This window comes from Rhinoderma darwinii, chromosome 5 (genome assembly GCF_050947455.1).
Source record: "Rhinoderma darwinii isolate aRhiDar2 chromosome 5, aRhiDar2.hap1, whole genome shotgun sequence".
NCBI classification, from domain to species: domain Eukaryota; kingdom Metazoa; phylum Chordata; class Amphibia; order Anura; family Rhinodermatidae; genus Rhinoderma; species Rhinoderma darwinii.
In genome coordinates this window covers 70,389,511-70,408,758 of record NC_134691.1, presented here as the reverse complement: position 1 = coordinate 70,408,758, position 19,248 = coordinate 70,389,511, and positions in this window count along the sequence as shown.

The window sequence follows — 19,248 nt, the reverse complement described above, 5'->3', positions numbered from 1 at the left end:
TTAAAGTATCTCATCCTTATACGGCTGTGCCCTTGGATTTCTCCGACCTTTTTTCCTTTTTACTGGATGCGTCCTGAGGACGCAGATACAAGTGAATGTGGCAGTCGCTAGCACCGGGCCCCCCCCCGGTGCTAGCGACGCCACCGGGCATGAGGGGGCCCGTGCCGCCCAGCCAACAAATGTAATCTGCCGGGCAGCACGGGCCCTGATAGGGTAGGAGCAGAGCAGACATATTAAAACAGCTGATCGCTGCTGATGGGCACCCTGTATGCCAGGCATACAGGGCGCCTATCAGCAGCAATCAGCTGTTTTGATAAGGCAGCTCTGCAGTGCCCCTCCTTCCCTACACTGAAGTTGCGCCCGCTCCCCCCCCCCAGCTACGCCCTTGTGTTTACATGTTGAGTAAATTAAGTAATCTATTTCACTCTGTGTCTGAAATAGGATTTAATGAAAAAACTAGTAAACTGGGGTGGAAAATGGTGTGGTTTGGTCTTTCTATTGTTAGGATCAGTCTGTTAATTTGCTATAAAAAAAAATTGAAATTCAGCTAGCTAGAGGGCTACTTCTATCTTTTAATAGCTAGGTTAGGATATGGTTAAGATATGCCATAAAATTCTGATTGGTGGGGGTCCAACCGATCCACACCGATCCCAAAAATAAACGGACTGTAATGCTGGTGTTAGGTGCCGCTCATTCAGGCGGTTCCCATCACTGTGTTGCCTACCTTTCCCATCGCTGGGTTGCCTACTTTTCCCACCAGCGATCTGGTCACTCTGCTGCTCATGGATTCTTGCTTCTGCTCTGCCTCATAAGACTGCGCTCCTCCTCCTATTCACAGCTGTGTGTCCCATAGGGCGTGTTCGTGCTCCCTGATGGTCTCTTGAAGGCCCTGCTGCTCTTGGCTAATTTAGGATAGCCCCTCTGGTAACATGGTGCCTGAGCAATTTTGATGCAACTTAGTTGTTTCCTGAAAAGGTTCCTGTTTACATCCTACTACGTGATACCAGTCCACATCTCACTACCTGCTACCAGTCCATATCCTGCTACCCACTACCAGTCTGCATCCTGCTACCAGTCCGTATCCTGCTACCCGCTACCAGTATGCATCTTGCTAGCTGCTATCAGGCTGTATCCTGTTACCAGTCTGTATCCCGCTACCTGCTGCTAGTCTGTATCCTGCTACCCGCTACCTACTACCAGTCTGTATCCCACTACCTGCTGCCAGTCTGTATCCTGCTACCTTAAACAAGCCTCTCGCCTACTTGGCAACATGTGTCGTGCTATGAGCCTGAAGACCCGCTACCTGTTATGAATGGTGACTTCAAATCTACACCCGTCTGCCAAGGTATCATCTGGAAGTGCTTGTTCCCATGGTGTACTTCACTGTTGCCTCCTGGTCCGCTGAGCCAGCTGCTACTCACACTGGGAGCATCTCAAGATGTAGTGACCTAGTAATGTCCCCGCACCGAAGTCCAGATCCCCATAGGTGAGTTAAAGAGTGAATATCGGGCATCCTACTTAGACAACATCCTTGGAGGTGACCCTAAGTCAAACCAGTTGAATAGCACAGTGGTTCCACAACCCGCTGGTCATTACAGGGACAAATGTCCCCTCGGCAGTTCTGCACAGTTACACTCCTGGCTACCTACTGTGCAGTGACCTGAATGGGGCTATGTTGTAGTCCCCTGCGCAGTGGGTGGCCAGGAGCAACGCTCTGAAAGTATAATTAATAAAGGGGCATCAATTTTTAAGTAGTTCTGCAGTTCCTTCATTCAGACCCCAATGTTGATTGGGAAGTGATGGCATATCCTAATAATATGCCATCACTTTCTAGAGTGGGAAAACCCCCTTAAGAGTATGTGCACACGAAGCGGATTAGCTGCAAAGTATCCACAATGGATTTATTTGCGGAAAATCGGCAGCATAATACAAATATCATCCATACGCTGCAGAAAAAGTCTGTTGAGAAAATGTGTATAAAGTGACCTGCGATGCAAATTTTTAATCCACAGAATGTCAATTTATGCTGCAGAATCTTTAACAAAATTAACAGCATAATAATAACAAACCAAAAAGTGGGGGGGAGAAAAAGAAAAAAGGAAACAACATTTTTTTAATAACATAACTAGTTGTCTAGGTCACTTGAGTCATTCATAGGATAGTAAGTGTAATGAACATTAGAGTACGGCTGGACAGCCAAAGAAGGTTTATTCCCCTCCCCCAACCTTGCTTTATAGTCGGGTCACTATGTATATGCTATGTGTCATGTATATCGACAGTTTCCGTAGAATCCAACCACGGATTCCATATTTGATCAAATTTGTCAGGACACCCGCGATGCTGATACACTAGGCGTTCATAAGTAATAATAGTGTTAACAACCGACCTCCACGCTATTAGAGACGGTGGCCTATCTGCTATCCAGTGTATTGCAGTAGTTTTTCTGGCTAAGAATAAAGATTCCTGTAAGAATATGCGTAGGTGATGTGTCCATTGTTCTTCATCCAAAATGCCAAATAATGCTATTTTAGGACTATTCGGTATAGAAAGGGATAACAGGGATGCTGGGATGGAAAATACCTGTGTGCAGAAAGCAGAAATGTAAGGGCAGTCCCTGACAAGATGCCATAAATCCACCTCCAGACAATAACACCTGTGACATGTAGAAGCAGGAATTCTGCTCATTCGAAACAATCTAGTAGGTGCAAGGTAGGCCTAATGTATAAAGCAAAGCTGGATCAGCTTATTATTAATCGAGGGGGACAGAGTCAAATGGGAACTCAACACACCATTCCTATCTTCAAGGTAAAGATCTGGAATTTGGGATATCCATTTATTAAATACTGGTAATGGAATTGAAACTACTTTAGCTGACAATAGGTAAGTGTACAACGCTGAAATCCCTGAGATTTTAAAATACCTATTAGGGGGTACTTAGAGATGGTAGTTTCTGTAGAACTGCGCCAGAAGAGCATGTCGGACTCAAAGATATCTATACCATTGTAGCTGAGGGAGCTGGTAGGTCTCCTGTAACTGCAAAAGGGTGAGAAAGGAGCCTTCATGAATTATGTCATCAACCTTTGTCACCCCTAAATCTTTCCAGAATTGTGGGTCTGGTAAAGTCTGTAGGGAGGGTAGAGTAGGATTATGCCATAAGAGCAGTTCAGGGAGGGTGTCCTTGTAGTGTAAAAGACGTTTAGATGTTCGCCAAATCTCTAAGGCTACAATATGTATGGGGAGTAATGCGGGTCCACTTGTAAACTCAGGATATTCCAAAAAGCTAATTAGACTCTTGCCCGCCACTAGAGAGGCTAAATAGTAGCTTGTATCTGATAAGTGGGAGTCCAACAGTCAGTTTCTCATACCACGGAGTTGACATGCCAGGTAATACATATGCAGGTCCGAAAGTGCCATTCCACCATCTGCTTTGGGGCGTTGCAGAGTAGGGAATTTAAGTTTTGAACGGGAGAAACCCCAATTAAATTTATTGAGTAAAGAATTAAGTGAGCGAAAAAAGGACATAGGAACGCTAACAGGCATATGTTGCAAAATATACAGACATTTAGGTTGTACGACCATTTTAATTAAGTTAATGCGCCCTGCCACCGATAAGTTTGGACCATAGTTTTAAATTTAGCCCTATCAGGGTTAATAATGGAATAATGGTTTCAGACTTAGTTTCAGCGTGGTCAAGAACCCAAGTATTTCAATTCTGTAACAACTGCTAGTCCATATTGTATGATTAAAGGGTCAGGGGTCTGGTTGGAAGCAGTATATTATATGGCCGATTTTTGCCAATTGAGTCTTAAACCAGAGTACTGTGAAAAGGTAATGAGTATGGAGATAGCATGATGAAGTGACTCATTGGGGTTTCTTAGAAAAAGAACCGTGTCATCCGCATACATGCCCACCAGACTGGACCTGCCCTCCCATAAGATACGTGTCACCAAGGGAGTAGCTCCCAAACAAATCGCAACTGCTTCAAAGGCAATTGCAAAGGCTGGGGAAAGGGGGCAACCCTGTCTCATGCCCCGAGAGAGGGGGAAGGATTCAGAGGGGTTGCCATTAACTATGACATTGGCTTTAGGAAACTTATAGATGAGTTGGATACAATTTTGAATTGTAAGACCGAAGCCAAAGTGTTGTAGGCAAGCCATTAGAAACGGCCACTCACTGAATCAAAAGCCTTCACAGTATCTAGGGAGGCGATAGCCCAAGGCATGTTATGTGCTCTGCCTAACTGTAATGACATTTGGACCCTTCTAATAATGATGGTGGTGGATTTCATGGGTATAAATCTGGTTTGGTCAAGGTGGATAATAGTTAGGATAACTTGATTTAATCTCTTGGCTAATATTTTGGTCAGGATTTTATAATCTACATTAACCAGCGAAATTGGTCTATACAAACCATAAACTTCAGGGTTCTTATCTGGTTTGAGTAGTACTATAATGGAAGCATCATAAAAGGTAGAAGGGAGAGAATCAGTCAGCAGAGCTTGGTTAAGAGTATCAAGTAGGAGCGGGCCCATATGTTCCTGGTATCTATTGTATATTTCTATCGGAAGCCCGTCTGAACCGGGGGACTTATTAAGTGCCATATCTCGGATAGCTTCAGGTAACTCCTCCAAAATGATGGGAGCAGGGGCGTAGCTAAAGGCTCATGGCCCCAATGCAAAGATTCTTCTTGGGTCCCACCATCCCCAAACTTCTCATGACCGACGACCCGCAGCTTTCAGCTTTCAGCTGCATGGCTGGGTGACACAACGATGCAGCACTAGCAGCCAGGGCCGTCACTAAGGTCTACGACCCTATAAACTATGGATAGGATTATATACAGTGGTTTATCAGACACTATCACACATTATTGGATTAGATATAGGGCCCAGCTCGCTGACATTGCGGCTCCAGTGCTGGACCAAGGAAAGGTATGAATAATAATTGTTTTGCTTCTTTATGTGTTACTAATTATTAAAGGTTCGGTCGTTGGACTACGTCGGGTTTGATGACTATTTCAATGACAGCGTCACTAAGGTCCTGAAACGTCAGGGGAAATAGCCCCAATACATATACCCCACAAAAAAATGCGTGTATGTATGTGTGTGTGTATATATATGAGACAGCATATCTATAGCACCATGACCCTATAGCTATGGATAGGATTAGATACAGTGGCTCAGCAGTATCACCCATGATAGGATTAGATATAAGGCTCAGAAGACAGTATCACACATGATGGGATTAGATACAGTGAAGGAAATGAGTATTTGATCCCTTGCTGATTTTGTAAGTTTGCCCACTGTCAAAGTCATGAACAGTCTAAAATTTTTAGGCTAGGTTAATTTTTTTACATTTAAATTTACATTTTTATTAAGTTTTCAACATAACAACAAAATAGTTAAGAAACAAAAAACGAAAAACAAAACATTTGCACTATATAATCCATCAGAGGAAAGGAAAGACAAAAACTATTCCATCCGTTGTCAACAGAATTAGTGAAAAATTGTAATATTTTATAGTACAAATACATTAGAAATCACAAATAAACAAGTCTCAGCTTCTTCGACTATAAGTAGTAAATTTAACAAAGAAAAAGAAAAGGAAAAGCTGCCGTATTACCTTCTTCCAAAACATGGAAGTCTGAGCCAGAAGTTTTCCCCCTGCCGCATTATTTGGTTTATACAGAAAAGTTTAGAAAATGGAAAATGAACCTATAGCCATACGTTGCCCCCCGAACTACCAGCGCCCATGTTACGAGGGGGAAGTGGGGGAAGGAGTCCTGGAAAACCTATATTCTGGCCATAGGGCCCATTGTATACGAAAGGTATTGAAAGTATTTAAACGTATAGCTACCATCTTCTCCATAACATAGTCAAAGTGTACTAGGTTACTTAGCTCCATTATTGTGATCGGATCTGAAGACTTCCAAGACCTAGCTATCAATAATCTGGCAGCCAAGATTACATCGCCAACAATCCACCGAAACTCTATAGGGATGTCAACAAGGCCAATAAAACATAGTGCCAGAGCTGGGGATGGAGAGATCCTGAAATGTACAATAGAAGAAGGCTAGGTTAATTTTACCAGTGAGAGATAGATTATATAAGAAAAAAAAAAAAAAGAAAATCACATAGTCAAAATTATATATATTTATTTGCATTGTGCACAGAGAAATAAGTATTTGATCCCCTACCAACCATTAAGAGTTCAGCCTCCTCCAGACCAGTTACACGCTCCAAATCAACTTGGTGCCTGCATTAAAGACAGCTGTCTTAAATGGTCACGTGTATAAAAGACTCCTGTCCACAGACTCAATTAATAAGTCTGACTCTAATCTCTACAACATGGGCAAGACCAAAGAGCTTTCTAAGGATGTCAGGGACAAGATCATAGACCTGCACAAGGCTGGAATGGGCTACAAAACCATAAGTAAGACGCTGGGTGAGAAGGAGACAACTGTTGGTGCAATAGTAAGAAAATGGAAGACATACAAAATGACTGTCAATCGACATCGATCTGGGGCTCCATGCAAAATCTCACCTCGTGGGGTATCCTTGATCCTGAGGAAGGTGAGAGCTCAGCCGAAAACTACACGGGGGGAACTTGTTAATGATCTCAAGGCAGCTGGGACCACAGTCACCAAGAAAACCATTGGTAACACATTACGCCGTAATGGATTAAAATCCTGCAGTGCCCGCAAGGTCCCCCTGCTCAAGAAGGCACATGTACAGGCCCATCTGAAGTTTGCAAATGAACATCTGGATGATTCTGAGAGTGATTGGGAGAAGGTGCTGTGGTCAGATGAGACTAAAATTGAGCTCTTTGGCATTAACTCAACTCGCCGTGTTTGGAGGAAGAGAAATGCTGCCTATGACCCAAAGAACACCGTCCCCACTGTCAAGCATGGAGGTGGAAACATTATGTTTTGGGGGTGTTTCTCTGCTAAGGGCACAGGACTACTTCACCGCATCAATGGGAGAATGGATGGAGCCATGTACCGTCAAATCCTGAGTGACAACCTCCTTCCCTCCACCAGGACATTAAAAATGGCTCGTGGCTGGGTCTTCCAGCACGACAATGACCCGAAACATACAGCCAAGTCAACAAAGGAGTGGCTCAAAAAGAAGCACATTAAGGTCATGGAGTGGCCTAGCCAGTCTCCAGACCTTAATCCCATTGAAAACTTATGGAGGGAGCTGAAGATCCGAGTTGCCAAGCGACAGCCTCGAAATCTTAATGATTTACAGCTGATCTGCAAAGAGGAGTGGCCCAAAATTCCATCTAACATGTGTGCAAACCTCATCATCAACTACAAAAAACGTCTGACTGCTGTGCTTGCCAACAAGGGTTTTGCCACCAAGTATTAAGTCTTGTTTGCCAAAGGGATCAAATACTTATTTCTCTGTGCACAATGCAAATATATATATATAATTTTGACAATGTGATTTTCTGTTTTTTTGTTTTTTTTAAAATAATCTATCTCTCACTCGTAAATTAAACTAGCCTAAAAATTCTAGACTGTTCATGTCTTTGACAGTGGGCAAACTTACAAAATCAGCAAGGGATCAAATACTTATTTCCTTCACTGTATAGTAGCTCTGCAGACAGTATCACACATGATAGGACTAGATACAGTGGCTCAGTAGAAGAGTATCACACATGATAGGATTAGATATAGGACTCAGCTCACTGACATTGCGGCTTCAGCGCTGGACCCAGGAAAGGTAAGAATAATAATTGTTTTGCTTTTTTATGTGTTACTAATTATTTTTGTGTGTTTGTGTTTTTTTACAGGTTCGGTTGTTAGACTAAGTCTAATTCGAGGACTACTTCGATGACGGCTTTTTTTTATTTTCAATAAAATAGATAACGAGGGTTGTGTGTGGGATTTTTATTTCAATAAAATATTTTTCCTATATCTTTGTATTTTTCGAAACTTTATTACTACCACCTTAGTAATGTCCGCTGGCTGATTGACAACATCCATTACTAAAGCGAGGCTTAATGTCAGACATGAAGAGGCTAACACTAACCCCCATAATTCCCCCGATACCCACCGCCACCAGGGGTACCGGGCAGAGCCGGGTACGATCCAGTACCCGACCATCTGTAGTGATGGTTTGGGTACTGGCGCGGACGCAGGCTGGTATTATTAGGCTGGGAAAGGCCAAAAACAGTGGCCCTTCCCATCCTGGTAATGCTAGCCTGCTGCTGCTATGTTGTATCTGGTTGGTTATAAAAATGGGGGAATCGCACATAGTTCTTTCCAATTATTATTTATTTTTTTTTTAAAACCATTTTTCATAACCAGACAGATACAACATAGCAGCAGCCTAGCATTACCAGGGTGGGAAGGGTCACTGCGTTTGGCCTTTCCCAGCCTAATAATACCAGCTTGTGGCCACCCCAGTGTCAGACCATCACTACAGATGTTGCCGATCAGCGGCTCATTTCCACTGATTTCGGCAATTAACTTCTTAAATGCGGCGATCGATTGCAATCGCCACATTAGAGGGGTTTCTAGCACATCGGCAGACCTCACAATGAAATCGTGAGGTTTGAAGAAGGCTAGCATGGCGACCGAAGGCCAAGTAATGGCCTCCATGTCTGCCATGTATGGAAGCGTATCAGGACCAGCCTCCTGATAGACTTCCTGTCAGTGACAGGACGTCACTGTGTCGTTCGCGATGCACACTGTCGGTGACTGTGTCGGTGACAGTGTTCATCGGGAAACGGGAGGTCAGCTGTCCCCGACAGCTGACACTCCACTGTTGGCGATCAGCGACTCAATTTTGGCAATTAACCTGTTAAATGCGGCGCTCGATTGTGATCGCACATTTAGGGGGTTTGTAGCACATCAGTAGCCTCCATGCAATCGTGGGGGATGCTGATGTTTGTGATGGCATCCGGAGGCCAGATAACGGCCTCCGGGTTTGCCATGTATGGAAGCCTATGAGGACCAGCCTCCGGCTGGTCCTCGTAGACTTACTGTCAGAGTGACTGTGACGTCGCACTGATAGTTGGAATACATTACACTACCTAGGTAGTGTAATGTATTCTAGCAGCGATCAGATCTACAGGTGAAAAAATAAAGTGTAAAAAGTAAAAAAAAAAAATTTAAAAAAAAGTTAATAAAAATGTTTTACAAAAGTGTAAAAATAAAATATTTTTTTTCCTATAATAAGACTCTTATTATAGGAAAAAAATGAATACGTTAAAAAACAGTACACATATTTGGTATCACCGCGTTCGTAGTGACCCAATCTCTAAAACTATAATGTTATTTTTCCCGCACGGTGAATGCCGCAAAAAAAACAAATACAAACAATGCCATAATCACAATTTTTTTGGTCACCACCCCTCCCAAAATATAGAATAAAAAGTGATTAAAAAGTCACAAGTACCCTAAAATAGTACCAATAAAAACTACAACCCATCCCACAAAAAACAAGCCCTTAGGCCCCATGCACACGACCGTATTTAATCCACCCGTAAATACTGCCGTAAAAATACGGGTCCTTGGTCACACGTATTCGACCCGTATTGCACCAGTATTTACGGACACATGCCCGTAAATACGGGTCCGGTGTCACGCGTATTCCACCCGTATTTACGGGCAAGTTTTCGCTGCAAAATTACACTGCAGTAATCGGCAGCCCCTTCTCTCTATCAGTGCAGGATAGAGAGAAGGGACAGCCCTTTCCGCAATAAAAGTAAAAGAAATTCATACTTACCTGGCCGTTGCCTTGGTGACGCGTCCCTCTCTTGACATCCAGTTCAACCTCCCTGGATGACGCGCAGTCCATGTGACCGCTGCAGCCAGTGATTGGCCTGTGATTGGCTGCAGCGGTCACATGGGCTGTATTGTCATCCCAGAAGGCCGGACTGGAGGAAGAAGCAGGGAGTTCTGGGTAAGTATGAACGTCTTTTTTTTTTTACAGCTTTATCTATATTGTGATCGGTAGCCACTGTCCCTGGTGCAGAAAGAGTTACTGCCGATCGTTTAACTCTTTCAGCACCCTGTACAGTGACAATACACTGACGTCGCCTAGCAACGCTCCCGTAATTACGGGTGCACACATGTAGTCACTCATAATTACGGGAGCCCCATAGACTTCTATGGGCCTGCCCGTGCCGTAATTAAGGCCTGAAGTAGGACATGTTCTATATTTTTCAACAGAAGAGACAAGGGGAGACACCTAGTTGTTGGCAGGGATATATTATCAACAACAGCTAATATGCCTGAGCACAAAGGTCCCAATTTCCCAACCACTATTTAGATTGTATGAACTAAAATATAACTTTTATTAATGTATCTAAATAAAGGACGTACAACAGACAGAGAGTTAAAATTGTTTTCAAAAGACGGCCAGCATATCATAGGAGGTCGGATAAGTGTGTGTAGCACGTCGCTACAATGCAGTGTGACAGGCTAGTTCAGCAGCTGCAGACCTAGCCTGTCATACTGCATTGTAGCGACGTGCTACACACACTTATCCGACCTCCTATGATATGCTGGCCGTCTTTTGAAAACAATTTTAACTCTCTGTCTGTTGTACGTCCTTTATTTAGATACATTAATAAAAGTTATATTTTAGTTCATACAATCTAAATAGTGGTTGGGAAATTGGGACCTTTGTGCTCAGGCATATTAGTTGTTGTCTATATTTTTCAAAGGCACGGGCACCTTCCCGTAAGCATAAGGGGAGGTACCCGTGGCCAATAGAAGTCTATGGGCCCGTAATTACGGGCCGTAATTACGGCCCATGATTACGGGCGTTTTTACGTTTGTGTGCATGGGGCCTTACTCTGCTTTTTTTACTCAAAAATAAAAAGTTATGTCTCTCAGAATATGGTGACACAAAAAATAAATTATTTTATAAAGAAGTGATTTTAGTGTGCAAACGCTGCAAAACATAAAAAAAGTCATACATATGGTATCGCCGTGATCGTGCCGACCCTCAGAATAAATTAAAACTGTAAAGCCGTAAGACATAAAGAATTTAAAACACCAAAATCACAGTTTTTTGTCACCTTAGCTGTAGCATTTTAGTAATAAAAAGTGATCAAAAAGTTGTATGTACCAAAACATGGTACCAATACAGCTCGTCCCGCCAAAAGTAAGCCCTCACACCGCTCAATCGACCAAAAAATAAAAAAGTTTTGGCTCTCAGAATGTGTTGATACAAAACAATTCTTTTTTTTAACAAATTTTTTTTCTTTGTAAAAGTAGTAAGATATTAAAAAACTATATACATTTGGTATCACCGTAATCGTATTGACCCACATAATAAAGTTATGTAGTCATTTTTACCGCACGGTGAAAGCGGTGAAAACGAAACCCAAAAAACAATCGAGGAATAGCAGTTTTTTCCAATTTCACCCCGCAAAGAATTTTATTTTCAGTTTCCCAGTACATTATATGGTACTTTAACTGGTGTCAATAGAAACTACAACTCTTCCCGCAAAAAAATAAGCCCTCACATCACTCTATTGATGGAAAAATAAAAAAGTTATGGCGTTTGGAAGGCGGGGAGTGAAAAACTAAAATGGAAAAGCAAAAAAAGGATCAGTCCTGCAAAGGTTAATTAATTTCTATTAAAAAAATCAATTATTACCACATGTGGGGTATTGTCATACTCGGGAGAGATTGCATTACAAATTTAGGGTGACTTTTTCTCCTTTATCCCTTGTGAAAATTGAAAAATTGCACATTTTAGTGGACAGAAATGTTGATATTCATTTTCAAGGCCTAATTCAACTAAATTCTACAAAAAACCTGTGTGCTCTAAATGCTAACTATAGCTCTAGAAAAATTCCTTGAGGGGTGTAGTTTCCAAAATGGGGTCACTTTTGGGGTGTTTCTACTGTTTACCACTCCAGGGCGTTGCAAACATGACATGGCACTGAAAACCAATCCAGAAAAATCTGCGCTCCAAAATCCAAATGGCGTTCCTTCCCTTCTGAGCCCTGCTGTGGGTCCAAACAGCAGTTTATTACCACATATGGGGTATAGCCGTAATCGGGAGAAGATGCTTTACAAATGTTGGGCTGCATTTTCTTCTTTATTCCTTGTAAATATTCTAATTTTCTAGGTTTTTACGAAAAAAAGTAGAGTTTTATTTTCACAGACTAACTCCAATAAATAAAATACCTGTGGGGCCAAAATGCTAACTATGCTCCTAGATAAATTCCTTGAGGGGTGCAGTTTCCAAAATGGGGGTCACTTTTGGGGAGCTTCCACTGTTTTGGCATCACACGACCTCTTCAAACCTGACATGGTGCCTAAATTATCATCTAAAAAAAAGCAGACCCCAAAATCCTGTAGGTGCTCTTTTGCTTCTGAGGGCGGTGTTTCGGTCCATTAGGGCACTAGGGCCACATGTGGGATATTTCTAAAAACTGCAGAACCTGGGCAATAAATATTGTGTTGCATTTCTCTGGTAAAACCTTCTGTGTTACAGATTTTTTTTTATTACAAATGAATTTCAGCAAAAAAAAATGAAATTTTTAAATTTCCCCTCTACCTTGCTTTATTTCCTGTGAAACGCCTAAAGTGTTAAGAAACATTCTGAATGCTGTTTTGAATACTTTGAGGGATGCAGTTTTTAAAATGGGGTGATTTATTGGGGGATTCTAATATATAAGGTCCTCAAAACCACTTCAGAACTAAACTGGTAACTGTAAAAATAACCTTTTGAAATTTTCTTTAAAATGTGAGAAATTGCTGCTAAAGTTCTAAGCCTTGTAACGTCCTAGAAAAATAAAAGAACGTTCAGAAAATGATGCAAACATAAAGTAGACATATGGGAAATGGTAACAAGTGACTATTTTGTGTGGTATTACTATCTGTTTTACAAGCAGATACATTTAAATTTAGAAAATGCTAATTTTTGCACATTTTCTCAAAATGTTGGTGTTTTTCACTAATAAATATTGAATTTATCGACCAAATTTTTCTACTATCATAAAGTACAAAAACACCGAAAAAGGCCATACTTACAAATGGACACAGCCAGGTCTGAAACGCTGATGAAGGCGAGTGAGCAGGTGCTTTAAATAATAATAGCCACTCCCACTAGTCTTGAGGGGAGTGGTATGTGGTGCATGGGATGTGTAGTAAGAAATAATAAATGAATAGTGTATGTGCAAGTGTAATAATGTGAGTGAAATATAGGGGGCAGTAATGAGTGAAGTGCCTAAAAAATAAATGAATAATGGGATGCAAGTGTGTGAAACATGGAGGAATAGTGTGTAAGTCATGAGGCGCAACGTGACTAGCCAGGTAGAAGCCTATTTGTGACGCCTTGATAATTCATAGAGCGGGCTACCCTGCTTGCTAGGCCAAACAACAACACACCATGCTCTCCCAGCATCAAAGACCTGGCTGTGTCCAAAAGAAGCGAATATAAGTAATAATGAAAAATACCTGGGGTATTAGTGATCATTTTGGCCAAAAGGACGCAAGCTCGCAATCCACGACAAGGATCCCCAGACTTGCGAGTCCCTAACTGGAGCGAAAAGCTCCTGATGTACAGACAAAACAGATAAAAACAAGGACATTTGTTCAAAAACACCGAAAAAGGCCATACTTACAAATGGACACAGCCAGGTCTGAAACGCTGATGAAGGCGAGTGAGCAGGTGCTTTAAATAATAATAGCCACTCCCACTAGTCTTGAGGGGAGTGGTATGTGGTGCATGGGATGTGTAGTAAGAAATAATAAATGAATAGTGTATGTGCAAGTGTAATAATGTGAGTGAAATATAGGGGGCAGTAATGAGTGAAGTGCCTAAAAAATAAATGAATAATGGGATGCAAGTGTGTGAAACATGGAGGAATAGTGTGTAAGTCATGAGGCGCAACGTGACTAGCCAGGTAGAAGCCTATTTGTGACGCCTTGATAATTCATAGAGCGGGCTACCCTGCTTGCTAGGCCAAACAACAACACACCATGCTCTCCCAGCATCAAAGACCTGGCTGTGTCCAAAAGAAGCGAATATAAGTAATAATGAAAAATACCTGGGGTATTAGTGATCATTTTGGCCAAAAGGACGCAAGCTCGCAATCCACGACAAGGATCCCCAGACTTGCGAGTCCCTAACTGGAGCGAAAAGCTCCTGATGTACAGACAAAACAGATAAAAACAAGGACATTTGTTCAAAAACACCGAAAAAGGCCATACTTACAAATGGACACAGCCAGGTCTGAAACGCTGATGAAGGCGAGTGAGCAGGTGCTTTAAATAATAATAGCCACTCCCACTAGTCTTGAGGGGAGTGGTATGTGGTGCATGGGATGTGTAGTAAGAAATAATAAATGAATAGTGTATGTGCAAGTGTAATAATGTGAGTGAAATATAGGGGGCAGTAATGAGTGAAGTGCCTAAAAAATAAATGAATAATGGGATGCAAGTGTGTGAAACATGGAGGAATAGTGTGTAAGTCATGAGGCGCAACGTGACTAGCCAGGTAGAAGCCTATTTGTGACGCCTTGATAATTCATAGAGCGGGCTACCCTGCTTGCTAGGCCAAACAACAACACACCATGCTCTCCCAGCATCAAAGACCTGGCTGTGTCCAAAAGAAGCGAATATAAGTAATAATGAAAAATACCTGGGGTATTAGTGATCATTTTGGCCAAAAGGACGCAAGCTCGCAATCCACGACAAGGATCCCCAGACTTGCGAGTCCCTAACTGGAGCGAAAAGCTCCTGATGTACAGACAAAACAGATAAAAACAAGGACATTTGTTCAAAAACACCGAAAAAGGCCATACTTACAAATGGACACAGCCAGGTCTGAAACGCTGATGAAGGCGAGTGAGCAGGTGCTTTAAATAATAATAGCCACTCCCACTAGTCTTGAGGGGAGTGGTATTACTATCTGTTTTACAAGCAGATACATTTAAATTTAGAAAATGCTAATTTTTGCACATTTTCTCAAAATGTTGGTGTTTTTCACTAATAAATATTGAATTTATCGACCAAATTTTTCTACTATCATAAAGTACAATATGTCACGAGAAAACATTCTCAGAATCGTTTGGATAGGTAAAAGCAATCCCAAGTTATTACAACATAAAGTGACACATCAGATTTGAAAAAATCGGCTGTGCCACAAGGCCAAAACAGGCTGCGTCCTGAAGGGGTTAAGGCTGGACTGACCTCGCGAGCGCATCCTGGTGGTCACTGTGGAAAAGGACGGCCGCATGTGCAGACATCTCTGGAGAGAAGGGCGTCAACCGGATGGAAGGAGTTTGTGGTCAGCGACCACGGACGTTACAATATCCCCTCTCTTAGGCCCCCTCCCCTTGGGACCAGAACGAGAGAGAAACTTCTTAATGAGGGTAGGAGCATTAAAATTCTCTTCTGGCTCCCAGGACCTCTCTTCTGGACCAAACCCCTTCAAATCTACTAAATAAAAGGTTCTTCCTCTTACTTTTTTGGTGTCCAGGATTTCCTTAACCTCAATTATCTCGGCAGAACCACTGGGGACAATTGCAGGGCTAAGAGTCTTAGAGTAGCGGTTCAGGACCACAGGTTTCAGGAGAGAAACGTGACAGGAGTTGGGGATCCGGAGGGTAGGAGGCAGCCGAAGCTTGTAGGAGACCGGGTTAATCTGTTGCAAGATCTCGAAGAGTCCGGGGAACCTGGGAGCAAACTTGTAAGATTGCACTCTCAGTCGGATATTTCTGGAGGACAGCCAGACCTTGGTACCTGGAGAAAATTAGGGAGGTTCTCTTCTCCTTGTGTCTGCCATACATTTCATGCGGTCCACCGCCAGCAGAATGGTGGATCGGATCTGCTGCCAGAACCACAGGAAGTCCCTAAAAACAGAATCAGCTGCGGGAACTTCAGACATACCGGACACCGGGAGAGGGAGTCGTGGGTGTTGGCCGTAAACTATGAAGAACAGTGTATTTCTTGTTGACTCGCTAGCTTGATTATTATACGAGAACTCGGCACAAGGAAGAAACTGCACCCAGTCATCATGCTGTTTGGAGATGAAGTGTCATAGGTAGTTCTCCATTATTTGGTTGATACTTGACCATTGGACTGAGGATGGTAGGGTGAGGAAAAGTCCAAATTTACATTGAGGAGTTTACAGAGGGCTCTCCAGAACTTCGAGGTGAACTGAAACACCCAATCAGACACAATATGCCTGGGCAAGCTGTGCAGGCGGAAGATGTGTTGGATGAAGAGGGCGGCCAGTCGAGAAGTAGAAGATAGACCAGTCAGCAGAACGAAGTGAGCCATCTTTTAAAATCGGTCCACCACCACCCAGATCGCACTGCATCCCGCAGAGGGAGGCAGGTCCGTAAAAAAACTCCATAGCAATATGTTGCCAAGGACCATCGGGCACAGGCAGTGGCTGGAGCAGGCCAGCCGGTTTGGAGTGGGCAACTTTATTTGTTGTGCACACCGTGCAAGAGGAAACAAAGTCTGTGATCTCTTTGGGCAGTGTGGGCCACCAGAACTGACGGGAAATCAGGTCTTACGGGCACCCGCGTGACCCGCCAGTTTGGAAATGTGTCCCCAGAGGAGGATTCTTCCTCTGTCTGCCAGACAGAGTCCTCCCCGGAGGAATGTCTCTAACTTGCAGAGGGTTGACAGGGATGATGCAGGATGGATCGATGATATTCTGTGGAGACTCCATAGTGTCCTATGTCTCGAACGACCTGAACAAGGCATCAGCCCTCACATTCTTGTTGGCAATATTGGGCAGTTGCGTTCTGCGGAAGAGAAGAGCTTAGAGTAAAAGCCACATACCATTGACTTGCCCTTGGAACCTCTCTGGAACAAGAGTACACCAGCACCGACAGAGGAGGCGTCCACCTCCAACGAGAAACATCTGGATGATGGAGGATAGAGGCTGATGTGAAGGCACTCTTCAGGCTATTAAATGCGGCTTCCGCTTCTGGAGTCCACACCTTGGCGTTCATGCCTTTTTTGGTGAGGTTAGAGGTTAACCGCAGCAAAACTTGACGGACAAGTCTCCGATGAGTCATTGGATCTGGAGAAAAAACCAAGATGTCATCAAGATAGACTACAACACAAACATAGAGGAGGTCACTGAAGATGTCATTAACAAACTCTTGGAAGACCGCAGGAGCATTACACAGGCTGAAGGGCATTACTAGATATTCATAGTGTCCATCACGGGTGTTAAATGCCGTCTTCCATTCGTCACCCCGGATCCGGATTAGGTTGTAAGCCCCACGCAGGTCTAGCTTCGAAATAATCTTGGCTCCTCGTATGCGATCAAACAGTTCAGAAATCAATGGCAACGGATATCTATTTTTTACTGTGATCTGATTGAGACCCCGGTAGTCGATGCAAGGACGCAGAAGAACCCGGCTCCTGCCGGGGAGGAAGACTTCCGTATGAAGCCCCTCTCCAAGTTCTCCTTAACATAGGTGGATATGGACAGAGTCTCTGGCAAGGAGAGAGGATATACCCTACCAGGGGATGCACCAGGAACCAGGTCAATAGGACAGTCATACGCCGGTGTAGGGGCAGCGTCTCCGCCTTTATCTTGCTGAAAACATCCGAAATGCAGAATAATGACATGGCAATCCTGCCAAGGACCGAGGCAGAGGAGGCTGAGCCGAATAAATCTGTACCAGGCAACAGTTGAGACACTCGGGACCCCACTGGTGAACCTCTTCAGAATTCCAGTCCAGGACTGGGGCATGTATTTAGAGCCAGGGCAGGCCCAGCAGCACAGGATTGACCGCTTTAGCCAGGACAAAGAATGAGAGGAGCTCGGAATGGAGGGCTCCCACTTGGAGCCTCAGCGGCTTTGTCACAGCTATTATCGGGTCTGGAAGAGGTAGTCCATTCACAGATGCAACCATCAACGGCCTCTCCAGAGGGGTTGTGGGCAATTGGAGAAGATCCACCAGGTCTCTACTAATGAAATTAGCAGCGGATCCAGAGTCCAGATAAGCAGAGACCCGATGCGTTTTCTCGCCGGACACTATGGTCACGGGAATGGACAATTTAGACAAAAGTCTTTCTTTACCCAGGGTTGTCTCTCCCACCAACCCTAGGCTCTGGGGCTTTTGGTGACACAGACGCACAAGATGGCCTCCGAGGCCGAAATATAGACAGAGTCCCGAGGTGCATCTGCGTTGCCTCCCTTGGGTATACAGCTTAAACTGGTCCTTTCTCACAAACTCCTTTGGAGGATCAGCATCTGAGGACAGCAGGGATGCTGCAAAGTAGGAACTGGGCTAGGGAGTCTTCCCTCCCGACGAGCTTCTTGGAGCCGTTCCCGGATCCTTATATTAATCCGGGCGGCCAGAAGGATGAGGTTATCCAGTGTAGACGGTAGATCTCGGGTGGCAAGCTCGTCCTTGATCTCAGGAGACAGTCCCTGCCAGAATGTAGCCACCAGGGCCTCATTGTTCCACAACAGTTCTCCCACGATGCTGCGGAAATGGATGGTGTACTCGCCCACGGAGGTGTCTCCTGGCGTAGGTTCTCCCTGGCAAGGAGGCTGCAAATGACACTCGCCCAGTCTCCTCAAACACTGTGTGAAATGTCCGTAGGAACCCCTAGAAGTCACGGGTCTCTGGTCATTGTCTCTCCCAGATAGGGTTCGCTCATGCAAGGGCCCTGTCAGAGAGGAGAGAGACGATGAAAGCGACCCTTGCGCCATCAGACGTAAATGCCCTTGCATACAGGCTAAAGTGGATCAGGCACTGGTTCAAAAATCCACGGCAGGTCCTCACGTCTCCATCATAGCGTTCAGGAAACGGCAAACAAAATCAGGGACCAGCACTGCTAGGAGGTGTAGTCAGAGGATCTGTACTGCCAGGAGGTGTAGTAGGAGAAACGACAGCTTGCACCTCCAGCCGACGTGCAATAATGTTGAATGCCTGGAGAAAAATGCATAGCCGCCCGCATCTCTTGTGACGTCATCATGGTCTTGGATTGACCAGCGGGGTCCATGGCCTGGGCCTACTGTCACGTTGGGTACGTTGACCCACTGGGCCGTACCGCCTTAACAGTATGGCAGCTGGCCAACAGGACACAGGTAAAAGTCTATAGTTCGTATAGGTGTACCTGTGGTTGTTTCATACAGTAGCGAGGCAGGCTAAGAAGGGACTTTGGCAGCAGGCAGACACCAGGCGTGGTGTAACAGGAGAGGCGTGGAACACAGCACAGCACAACTCCAACTCAATACGTTACTTTACCAGGATAGCACGGGATACAGGTTACAGGTAGCAGGAACAGGAAGCA